Source organism: Myotis yumanensis, unplaced genomic scaffold (genome assembly GCF_028538775.1).
Source record: "Myotis yumanensis isolate MYYU_CA2020_CCGP unplaced genomic scaffold, mMyoYum1.0.hap1 SCAF_10, whole genome shotgun sequence".
Lineage (NCBI taxonomy): Eukaryota > Metazoa > Chordata > Mammalia > Chiroptera > Vespertilionidae > Myotis > Myotis yumanensis.
The window spans coordinates 80,670,342-80,681,090 of NW_027223761.1; positions in this window are offsets into that span (position 1 = coordinate 80,670,342).

Here is a 10,749-nt window from a genome sequence, read left to right on the forward strand (position 1 = left end):
TTGCACGGGGAAGCACCAAAGTCAAAATTCAACTAAAGGAGTCATAATCCAGCCGGTCTGGCCCGACCTCTCCCTTTCACACCCCTTCGATGAGACAGGAGGGAGGGTGAGAACTGGGTCCAAACAACTGGGGTACGTGCCCTGGCACCCACTGCGAGAGGGCAGCCGGGGGGATGGGGGGGCAGAGAGAGGCCTGTCTCCCCTCTCTCCACCACAGCCAAGCAAAGACTGTCCCTTCACCCTCCGCAGACTTGTATTACAAAGAATCGGAGAAATAATTATGGGATGGAGAGGATTGATTAGATTGGATAAGTCCTGGCTACAGCCCTCTTGTTATGCTCTGAGTGGCATGTGTATTGTTTTTCATTAAGACTGCATAATGAAATAATTGCATAATTAGTGAGGAATTTGTTACCTTTCAAGGAAGCATCTTTAATCCCCCTGAAGAACACCTGGCCCTCCCAGGCGCCATCTCTCTCAGGCTGGAGAGGGAATACGGGGAGGGGAAGAGGCTGAGAAGTGAAGGTCACTCCCACCACCATGCCGCCTCCAGGCGTGCCCAACTGCCCCCCGACTCGCTGATGGCTCCATGGCAGTCACTCTGTCCGCCTCCTTCTAGACCCCTGCCGCGGCCCTCCCAGGGCTTCCCCGATTCATCCAACTCTGATTAAGTGCAGATGCCTAGGTTCAAGCCTCTACAATCCAGGAAAGGAGTGGAGCCGCAGGCTTGCGCATTTAGCACCACCCTGAGACAGTTATTCAAATTAAAGGCCATAACCACTGGTCCATCCCTAACCCCGCCTGAGGCAGCCATCAGGGGGAAGAGGACTTACCGGATGGGAGAGAGCTCAGGAGGCGCTGTGCGCCCCTCGTTCTCCGTGACATGAACAGTCAGGGCATCCTCACTCACTCGAGTGTAGCCACTGCCCCTCCTCCTACTTGGTCCTCACTTTTCCCATCTGCACGAGGGGGATCACGCCAGGTGTTTTAGGGCCCCTCCAGCTCCGGGAGTCTGACTCAAGGCCTGTTAGCAACCATCCCTGTCTTCTGCTCTGATCAGCTGGCCTCCCGGGTCCACGTGGCAGTTAATCCTGGAGAGGACGCTCCTCTTTAGAGCCCAAATCAGAGCTCGGTCCTCGTCAAACACAACATTCCCAGGCTGGGTTACCGGTTAAGCTGTCACCAGCTTCTTTACTCTTCAAGGCAGGTTTTAAGAGGAGGCAGACGGAGAGAAAAATATGAGACTGCTCAGCTGTGAAAGAGGGAAGAGATGGAGAGAGCGCCAAGCCCCGGATTCCAGTCCCAGCGCTGCCACATGCAGCTGCGTGATGACAGCGCTGGGTTTCCCTGCGCCCGGGAGCCTGGAGGACGGTGAGCGTTAAGAAACCTCTCTGCTTTCTGTCCCAGAAACCCGCTTCCTGCAGAAAGCCGCCCTTTGCCCCCTCGCTTCCCTGTGACAAGGCTGCTCACAGACCCTCATACTCCGACTGCTTGTTCCCACTGATCAATCAGAACAGTTAATGAAACTTGAAACTTCAGTAATGCTTCTCTCCCTCTCCAGGCCCCCGAACTGTGGCCTGCCCCGGCCTGAGGTGGAGGCAGCCCATCCTCTGCACTGTTCCATCACCACCTTCTGACGCCCCCACCCCCGCCCCGACCCCACCTGCTCTTCCTGGCTTGTTCATGCCTCACTGTAACGCTGTAACTGTAACGTAAAAGCCTTTATGCCCAACTCCTGGCTGCTAGCAGCTCTCCTGGGCAAATCCTCTCTTACAACAGCCCCTTCCCCTGCCTCACAATAATCTCTTTGAGTGAAATCTCCCTTTGCCAGGTCCGGTCAGTTTTTCATTTGTTTTTATTTGACAACTAGAGGCCTGATGCACAAAATTCATGCAAGAGTAGGCTCTCGCAGCCCCAGCTGCCTCGGCCCTTGCAGCCCTGGCTTTGTCCGGAAGGTCATCCGGAAGGTCATCCAGATGGTCGTTCCACTGTTCAGTCGATTTGCATATTACGCTTTTATTATTATAGATGACCATGGGCAAGTCATTTCACTAGAGTTTCTACATCTCTCAAGTATGAAAAATATGTCCCAAAGTTGTAAAGTCAAAGACATAACGTATATAAAAGTGCTTTGTATGGCATCAGAAAATACAATTCTGGAGGGCACTCAGGTCCTCCACCCTCAGTTGCCCCCCATGGATGCACCCCAGCACCCACTCCCACTTGCATTCATCTCTCCTCAGCCCTGCTCTGTCCTCCACCCCCACCCTCCCAGGCTCCCACCCAAGCTTCCTGGACGATTCAGCTCAACTGTCTCAATCCAGAAGCCACCCCCTCCTCCCTCATCCATCACTGTCATGTCCCACAGGGGGAGGGCTTTTATTTAACAACCAATGGATTTTCAGTTTGACTCATCTGGGAATGGGCCATCTCTCTCGCACACAAACTGAAGATCCCTGGGTTGCAAGTAGAGGTACAAACCAGTTTGCTGGGTAGTATAAACTCTCATCACAGAACATGAGGGCAGAGGGGAGGAGGGAAGAGGGGCGGGAGAGTGAGCCGTGATAAAATATGCAAGCCCCAAGGTGAACACCGCTCCTGACCCCCCGCCTGACCCCTGCACTCTGTGCTGCTTAGTATTATTTCTTTCTTTGTCTCACCAGGTCCCCAGCTCAGCCCAAGCCAGGGAAGGGCCTCATCAACAATGTATGAGATGCTAACTCATTGGGTGGGCGCAGTTGGTGGCAGCAGAGGCCTTCAGGGGGCCCCAGGCTCCCCCCCCTCCCTCCCCTCACCCCACCTGTTGCAAAGCTGCCAGTACTTACATGGGGCATGTCCCAGACAAGAGAGAGGCTGCTCTGTGAAAGGGACGGCTGGTCAGTAGTTGGGGCGCAGGCTGCTCCAGGAACACACACTGACAGCTGGAGCCTTGAGAGAGAGGGCTTTGTGTACAAGACGGCAGAGGCCCAGGCAGCCCCATCCAGGTGGTCTAAAGGCACCCCCACGTATCCTGGAGGCCCCCTGCATGTCCCTGCTCCCCACCTCCCTCTTTATCCTCAGGCTCTGTGCAGACCCCAGTGACCCCACCAGCGCTGGGGGGGCCCAGATAAAGGGAGGGGTGTTGGGTTAGGAAATGGGTTTTAGAAACAGTGAAGCCACTTACTATCCGGGGGACCTGGACTAAGTGGCTTCCAGTTCCCGTCTCTAATTAAGGTGTTGACTACAGAGTCTGAAATCTGGTCCAGCTCTGACCTCGTCAAAGTGGAGAAACAGAGAGATGTTCCTCCCGCTTCCCGGGGGGGCCTGCCCACAGCTGGAGAGTACAAGTGGGCAAAGCAGCTCACAGGTGTGATTCAAATAAATTCCATAATCACCAAACCACAGCGCAGGATAAACTCTGTGTCCCACCACTGTAAACCTACATTTGCCACCCCTGTACACTTCCTAACGCCCTAACCTGGGCACCGTCTCCGGCTGCCGTGGAGGGCAGAGCGAGCTTATGTGAAACAACCACTTGGGTTGGAAACATATCTGTCATGGTTGTGAAGTCGAGAAGGGAGACGGTTCTTTCCCAGTCGGGCCTCCAGGGAGGAGCCCCATGAGCAGCTCTCATGGCCCCAAGGGCAGGAGCACCCCAGCCCAGGCTGACCCCTCCCTGGTTCTTCTCCTGCGAGGCCTCGTTCCATGCCTACGCCGTGCTCCTGGCGTCTGGGGCAAGCCAGCTTGCAGGCCTACTGATTCCATTTAAAAGGATGATATATGTGGAACCATGTTTGGTTGGATAACCAACTCAATCGTAAACCAATTAGAAGAGGGTGTGTTTATTGAGAAAGCCAAAGGCATCTCTTTTCGAGCTAATTGCGGGATGCTGCGTGAATGCTAGAGAAATGACTTACAGGTTGGGAAGAGCCCAGGAAAAAGCAAAGGGGAGAGGAGCCCCCACCCCAGAGCTGTGACTCTGAGGAGGAAGAACCGAATGGACAGAACAAAGAAGCAATGAGCCTCCCTGCCCTCCCTTCCCACATCCCAGTATTGCATAGATTCCTCTAGTGGCCAGAAATATTTAATCAGATACTTTTGTTTGGATCTCGCCTCCCTGGTAACCTGAAGATGTTACCATGGCAATCCCTGAGTAATACATCTCGATTATTTATGGCCTTGCAAATAGGGTGGGGAACCTCCAGGCACCGTAGAAACAGGGAGGTAGACCCCTGATTTCCTCCTCCCTCTGCGCCCCAGCAGAGGCGGCCAGGCCGGTTCACTGGAAATCGCTCAAAGCCGTTTGACTGGAAACCCCTCTGCCCATTCCCTTTCTATGTCCCTGAGAACTGTCCTGTCCCACAGCCTTCCATTCTGGGATCCTCACAGGCCTCCCAGGTTGCACTCTACTCCCCAGGAATAAACTGGGGCTGGACAGAGGGGGTAGGAATATCTATCTAGTGACTTAGGCCCCGAGTTCTAGTGCGAGCTGGGCTAGAGTCCTGTTCACACCGCATATTACATCGTGACCTCAGACACATGTCCCGGCCTTCCGAAGCCTTTGTTCCCTCCAGTGTCAAATGAAAATTAAAATGAATTTTGTTTCATAGAGTCGTTGTGAGGATTAAATAAAATAATGTATGTAATGCTCTTGTACAGCACCTGGCGCATGGTAAGTGCTCAGTAAGTCATAGTTGTTCTGTAGCAACTACTTTACCAGTCATCTTAGCACACTGTTTGTGGCTACAAGTCAGGATTGTGGCGAGGGCAGCGAGGGCTAAGAGGACAGATGGCGAGGTGTTCAGGTGAGGGGAGGCAACTTCTTCTCTTGTCCAGTCCTCACCAGACAAGGCAGCAGGAGCCCCAGTGGTCAAATCAAACTGGAGCCCCGAGACCCAGTTCTCTGGCTTGCCATCACCCTGCTCCTAACAGACCAGATCCCCCTTCTTACTGGGTTAGATCGTGTCTCCCCAAAATTCACGCCCACTCTATGCCTACAACCTGATGTGGAAATAGGATCTTTGCAGATTAAGGTGAGGTCGTGCTGGGTTAGAGTGGACCATCCCTAACCCACTGTGGATGCAGACATGCAGGGAGAACGCTGTGCGTTGCTGGAGGTGGAGACGGGAGTGATGCTGCCACAAGCCCAGGAACAAGAGCGATCGCAGCCCCAGGAGCTGTGGAGACGGGCGCGAGCAGTCTCCGCGGAGCCTCGGAAGGACCCCCCTGTGAAAACCAGAGGTCCGACGCCGGCCTCAGAGCTGAGTGAATGCATTTCTATTGTTGAAGCCACCTGGATTGTATTTGTCACAGAGCCCTGGGAACCAATGCATGCCCTGTGACTCCAGCTCACTTCCTGGCTCGTGTGTCCCTCAGCCATGGGAACAGCTCTGTCTGCCGTTAGCTGACATGACTGGCTGTGCTGGACAAAGAGCCGAGCTGGGTCCCCGCTTCCTCTCTGCACTCACCGGCTGTTCCCCGAGGGGAATCGCTTACCCTCTCTGAGCCACAGCCCTGAGACAGGACACCGATGCCTGCCCAGCATGCTTTGCAAGCTTGTTGAGAGGTTTGCTTTGATCCTGTCTCTGCAATAGTTTTCATCCCTCAAGCAGGCTGCAGGTGCAGGCCCCAGTGTTTGCTTTCATTGTGACGGCACAGAAGAACTGTGTTCCCGTGTCCCTCACGACTGTCGGTCAGAGCCGCCGCTCACCATGAAGAGCAAGGGAGAACGTCTCCCGCCCAAGCCAGGCCCTGGCTCCAGCCTCTGGCCCTTGCCGTCCTATAGGAATTCCTAGCGCGGCCCTCCTCCGTGGCCCCAGGGAGCCGTGGCCCAGGACACAGACAACTGTGGTCCCTTGTAATCCCAGGTGAGAGCTATCACCACGGAGGCCATTGGAATGCCGGCTAACTGGGAGGCTCAGAAGGGACAGAGGGGAAGAGCCAGGCCACAGTCTGAAAGGTCTTTTCTAAAGGCCCTATCCCACTGCCTCTGCGGACGCTGACACTCACCGAGAGCCCCAGTGGTCCCCCCTGTGTTCCCGGGAGACCCCATGCTCTCCTGCCCTCGGCCAAAGGCTCCCGGCACTCAGCTTGGCTGCTGGGCTCCCTGGGGGCAGCCTTTCAGCCTGCGCAGGCCTGTTCTTATCTGACAAATCCCCAGTGCTACCTACCCAGCCTGGCACATGCTAGGAAGAAACACAAAGATTTTGAGTGAATGAATGACACTTAAGAGCTCACTGTACTAGATTCATGATATGAAAATAGAGTTCAGACTCCATATCAACATGGAAAGAACGACCCTCCTCACTTACATACGTTAATGTTCTGTACAGTCGTAGTGATGTGAGATGGGAAACTTTCGTGTTTTATACTAAGAAGGAACTACCTTCTATTGGAGGAGAGAAGAGTGGGGTGTGCACTTGTGTGTGTGTGCATGCGTGTGTGTGGGGGTGAGGGAGTGCGCATGTGTGAGCGTGCGGGCGTGTGTGTGTGTGTGTGTGTGTGTGTGTCTGCGTGTGCACAGCAGTGAGTAGGGAACGTGAACTTTGGGGAAAGATACAATCTGACAAGCTCACATTCCTGACTGTAGTGGTGATGCACTGGTTGCCGTGAGCATGTGTGCATGCATGCGTGTGTGCACATGTGCTTGTGTGTGTGTGCGTGTGCACATTGGGGAAGCATGGAGGATGGCATCACACTGTTCACTCTGTCCCTGGCAGTGGCAGTTGGGGGCAGACGGGCATCTGCAGCCCCCTCTGTGACAAGGTCCCTGAGCAGGTTACAGAGGCTCGAGGCTGAGCAGAGCAGATGGGCGGGTCTGGGAGACCTGGACCAGGTCCCCACCTGCAGTCCTCAGACCGTAAGGGTCCCATGGGGGTACTGCGGCTCAGAGCTACTGTTGATAAATACTTCTGTGCGCCCACAGAAGCAACAGCTTACCCAGAGAAGGCTCGCGGACTGCTGACTGAGACATCACTTCTGTGCTTTTGGCTGGAGTTATACCAACTCACTGCTAATCTCATGCGGATCTGAACCCCTGATTGGCAGCCATACACAGCTTTGATTAATAAAAAATGAGAAAACAAATTATGACTTGAAAAATTCAGTTTGTTTGCTAGACATGATCCTTTTAAATTCGGTGCCTGGTGCAGGGAGGGAGCGGTGACGTGACTGTTAGGAACAGGGCTCTGGAGCTCAGCCTCAAATTCTAGCTCAACTGCCTGCTAACAAGTCTGAGCTCTCTAAGCCTCAGTTTCTTTGTCTGAAAAATGGGAACCATAATAATATCCATCCCAGTGTTATTACAAGTATTAAAGGAGATAATATAGACACGCACTTAGTCCCTTGTCTGGCACCTAGGAAGCTGCACCAAACATCAGCTCTTGTCACAATCACTTACTGCTCTCACCTGTCCCGGTCACTCCTGAGGTTAGAGACCCATCTGTCACCGCTGCCCTTATGATGAGACAAGAGGTGCCTGACCCTCCACCACAGGGCAGAACTCCCTCAGGCGTAGGATGCCTCTGGAAGTTGAAACATTTGAACAAGAGGATGGACACCCCGTTGACCTTTTCCCACCAACAGGAACCAGGTTGTATCAACCCATGAGGCCAGAAATCAGGGGGATGGACTCCAGGCCAGGTGGCCCAATGTTAGCCTTAGTGTATTATTTCCTACTGATGCATATAATTAACTGCCAAAAAGCGTGAGGCTTAAAACAGCAAGCATTTATTATCTCACAGTCCGCAGGTCAGCAAGCTGAGCAGGGGCAACTGAGGTCTCTGGACAGAGTCTCAGTAAATCAAAATAAAGGTATTGTCTAGCCTGGTCCCTTCCGAAGGGTCTGGGGAAGATTTCCCTTCAAACATCCTTCAGGTTGTTGGCTAACTTCAGTTCCTATGGCTGTAGGACTGAGGTCCCAGCAACCTTGTTGGCCTCCAGCCAGGAATTGCTCTCACTCCTACAGGCTGCCCACACCCCTCCTCTCCAGCCCCCCCACACCCCTCCTCTCCAGCCCGCCCCCCGACATCCATCCCCTCCAGCCCTCCATCTCCACCCAGCATGACCCACGCAAGGCTTCTCATGCTCTCCCCTGTCACCATCCAGAGAAAACCCTGCTTTTAAGGGGTTGTGTGATTAGATTAGTCAATTCAATAACCTCCCTATCTTAAGTCAGTGGTGCCTATTGTAAGCACAGGAGTGCATCATACTTTCAGGTGAGCGTGGGGGTCATTGGGGGTCATTCTTAGGATCCTGCCTGCCCCGCACAGGATGTTAGACAGAGAGGAGATGGCTTAGGATAAGGCAATGAGGGCTCTGTAAGGCCCTCATGGGGGAGTGTGTATTTCTTTCAACTCAAGGGGCACAGTCCCTAACATGGGTGAGCACCCACTATCTCTAGTGTACCCCAAGACTGTGAGGCCCAGGGTTTCGGGGGGCAGGACTAATTTTCTGTGTCACCCAGAAGTGCCTGCTCGTTTGCTCCTGGCTTCTTTCCCTTCCCTTCACTCTGCCACACCCCACATCCATCTCAGGTGGACCCCTCCTGTCCGCCCCCTTCTGGTCTGCAGGAAGAGGCCTTTGGTTATTTCGCCACCTTCTTCCTCTCCTGTGCTGGCTTCTGCCCCAAACCTCAACTCCTCTGTGGCCATGGCTCCTGCTGTGTCTTAGGAGCCTCTCTCCTAGGCCCACGGAGCAAGCCTCACATGAGCTCTCAGTGAAGCCAAAACGGGCATCTTGCCAGCTGTTACTGCTCCAGACCTGTGTTCCCAATGCCCAGCTCCCATCCTCCTGCATCCTGTGCGCCCCCAGCATCCTCCACACCCCCAGCCAGCCCCTCAGCCCTTCTGCTTGGGGGTGTCTGGATCTCATTTCTGAGCCCCCTCCTCCCCCCGGCTGGTGTCTCTGTGGCATCAGCATCGCCCTGAGTGCTCAGCTGTCACCTTCCCAGAGTCTGTGCTGGGGGACCTCCTGGCACTCGGAACTGACCACTCCGACACAGGTCAGAAAAGCCACCTGACTGCTCTGGCCTCCACGTTCACCTCTGTAATATGGGGACAGGGGCAAGGCTAGGTCAGCAGTCCCCAATGCTGGCTATGTATCAAAGACACAGATTTCCATGCCTGCTCCCAGAGAAGCCACTTAAACTCTGGGTGGGGCCCAGGCTCTGTATCTGAGGGAGGCCTGGCCCTTCCTGCTCTAACTTCCTATCCCCTGAGACCCTCCAGGTCGCAGACAGCCCACAAAGGAGCAGTGTCCTCGCTGTCCTGCGGCCTGGGTGGGAGAGGCAGGGGCGACTCTGCGGGAGCGGCCACCCCGACCTGGCCTGGCTCAGTGCTGGGCTGCGAGAAGCGGCTCCCCGCCCACAACACTAAGAAGCTGACTACCTCCTCTGCCTGGTTGGTACGGAGAGGACCTCCCCCCCCCCGCCCCCCCTCCCCCCGCCCCCACCCACCCGCACACAGGCCATCAAACCCTTAGCTCTGCCAGAGAGAACAGAGCGGTGACAAGTGTCGTAGTGGGAGAGAGCAGCTATTGGGGTGCTCTGCTCACACTAGGTCCTGTAACGAGCTCCGCCCCCAGCTGCTCACAGGGCTCCAGGTGAGCAGGTGATGGGCCAGAAGAGGCTCCCCACCAGCCGCAGGCCCAGGGCTGCCCCGTCTCCCTGCCTGCCCAGCCTCCCCCTACCCAGCCCCGGCCAGGCAGGAGACCTAACCATCCCTGAGGCAGCCGCGTAGCTTCCTGTGGAAACGAACAGTCACAGGAGCCTGTCTTCATTTCACACTTAGAAATTGAGGCGCCTCAGCCAGTCAGATGGGAGCTGTGAAGGGCCTGGTCTGAGCCCTGTGTATGAGGCCAGCTGAGTGTGTGCGCACACGAGCATGTGAATGTGCGCGTGTGTGTGAGTGTGTGTGAGTGTGTGTGTGTGTGTGTGAGTTTGTGTGTGAGTGTGTGTGTGTGAGTGTGTGAGTGTGAGTGTGTGTGTGTGAGTGTGTGTGTGTGTGAATGTATGTGTGTGTGAGTGTGTGTGTGAGTGTGTGTGTGAGTGTGTGTGTGTGTGTGCGTGAGTGTTTGTGTGTGTGTGAGGGTGGTGGGGAGGCTGTAGAACTTTGCTCTCAGGAGCTAACTGGGGGACTAGCCCCGCGGTCACGAGGCTCAGGGTGTTTGGGGAACGGACCTTGAAGGCCAGATTACCAGAGAGGACGGAGCCCTGGGCGGAGGCTGCAGCGAGGAGGTGGGGCTTGCATTGGGGTGAAGCAGAGATTCAGCTGCAGGTGTTGGGTGAGGTCAGAGGTCAGAGGAGTGGCAGGAGGTCCAGCCTGGGTCACTGATATCATCTCTCTAATGAGCTTCTGACCTGCTCCAGAGAGGCAACGTGAGGAGAGCAAGTGGGACGAGAGCCAGGTCCGAGTTCTTGGAGATCCAGAGTTTTCCTAAAGGCTAGCGGGCGGGCAGGAGAGGTGCACCTGTCCCGCTTGGAGTGGCTTCGGGCAGCTCAGCCTCTTGGTGCCTCAGTCCCCCAGGAGTGCTTTGTCTGCCAAGGGGCTGGGCTCCAGCCCAGCGGGGACGGGGGAGGGGGAGGGAAGCGTCCCTCTGGAATGAACACATTTGCCCGGCACCTCCCGGCTCCCGCAGAGCTCTGTCCCAGCTCCCACATAGGAGTCCCCGCAGGCCTCCCCAGAGCCCCCAGGTGCAAAATAAAACAAAACCACAAATCCTTCCTTTCCTTTTTCCTCCCCAGGACATAAACCACTCTCAGTCAGCACAGGC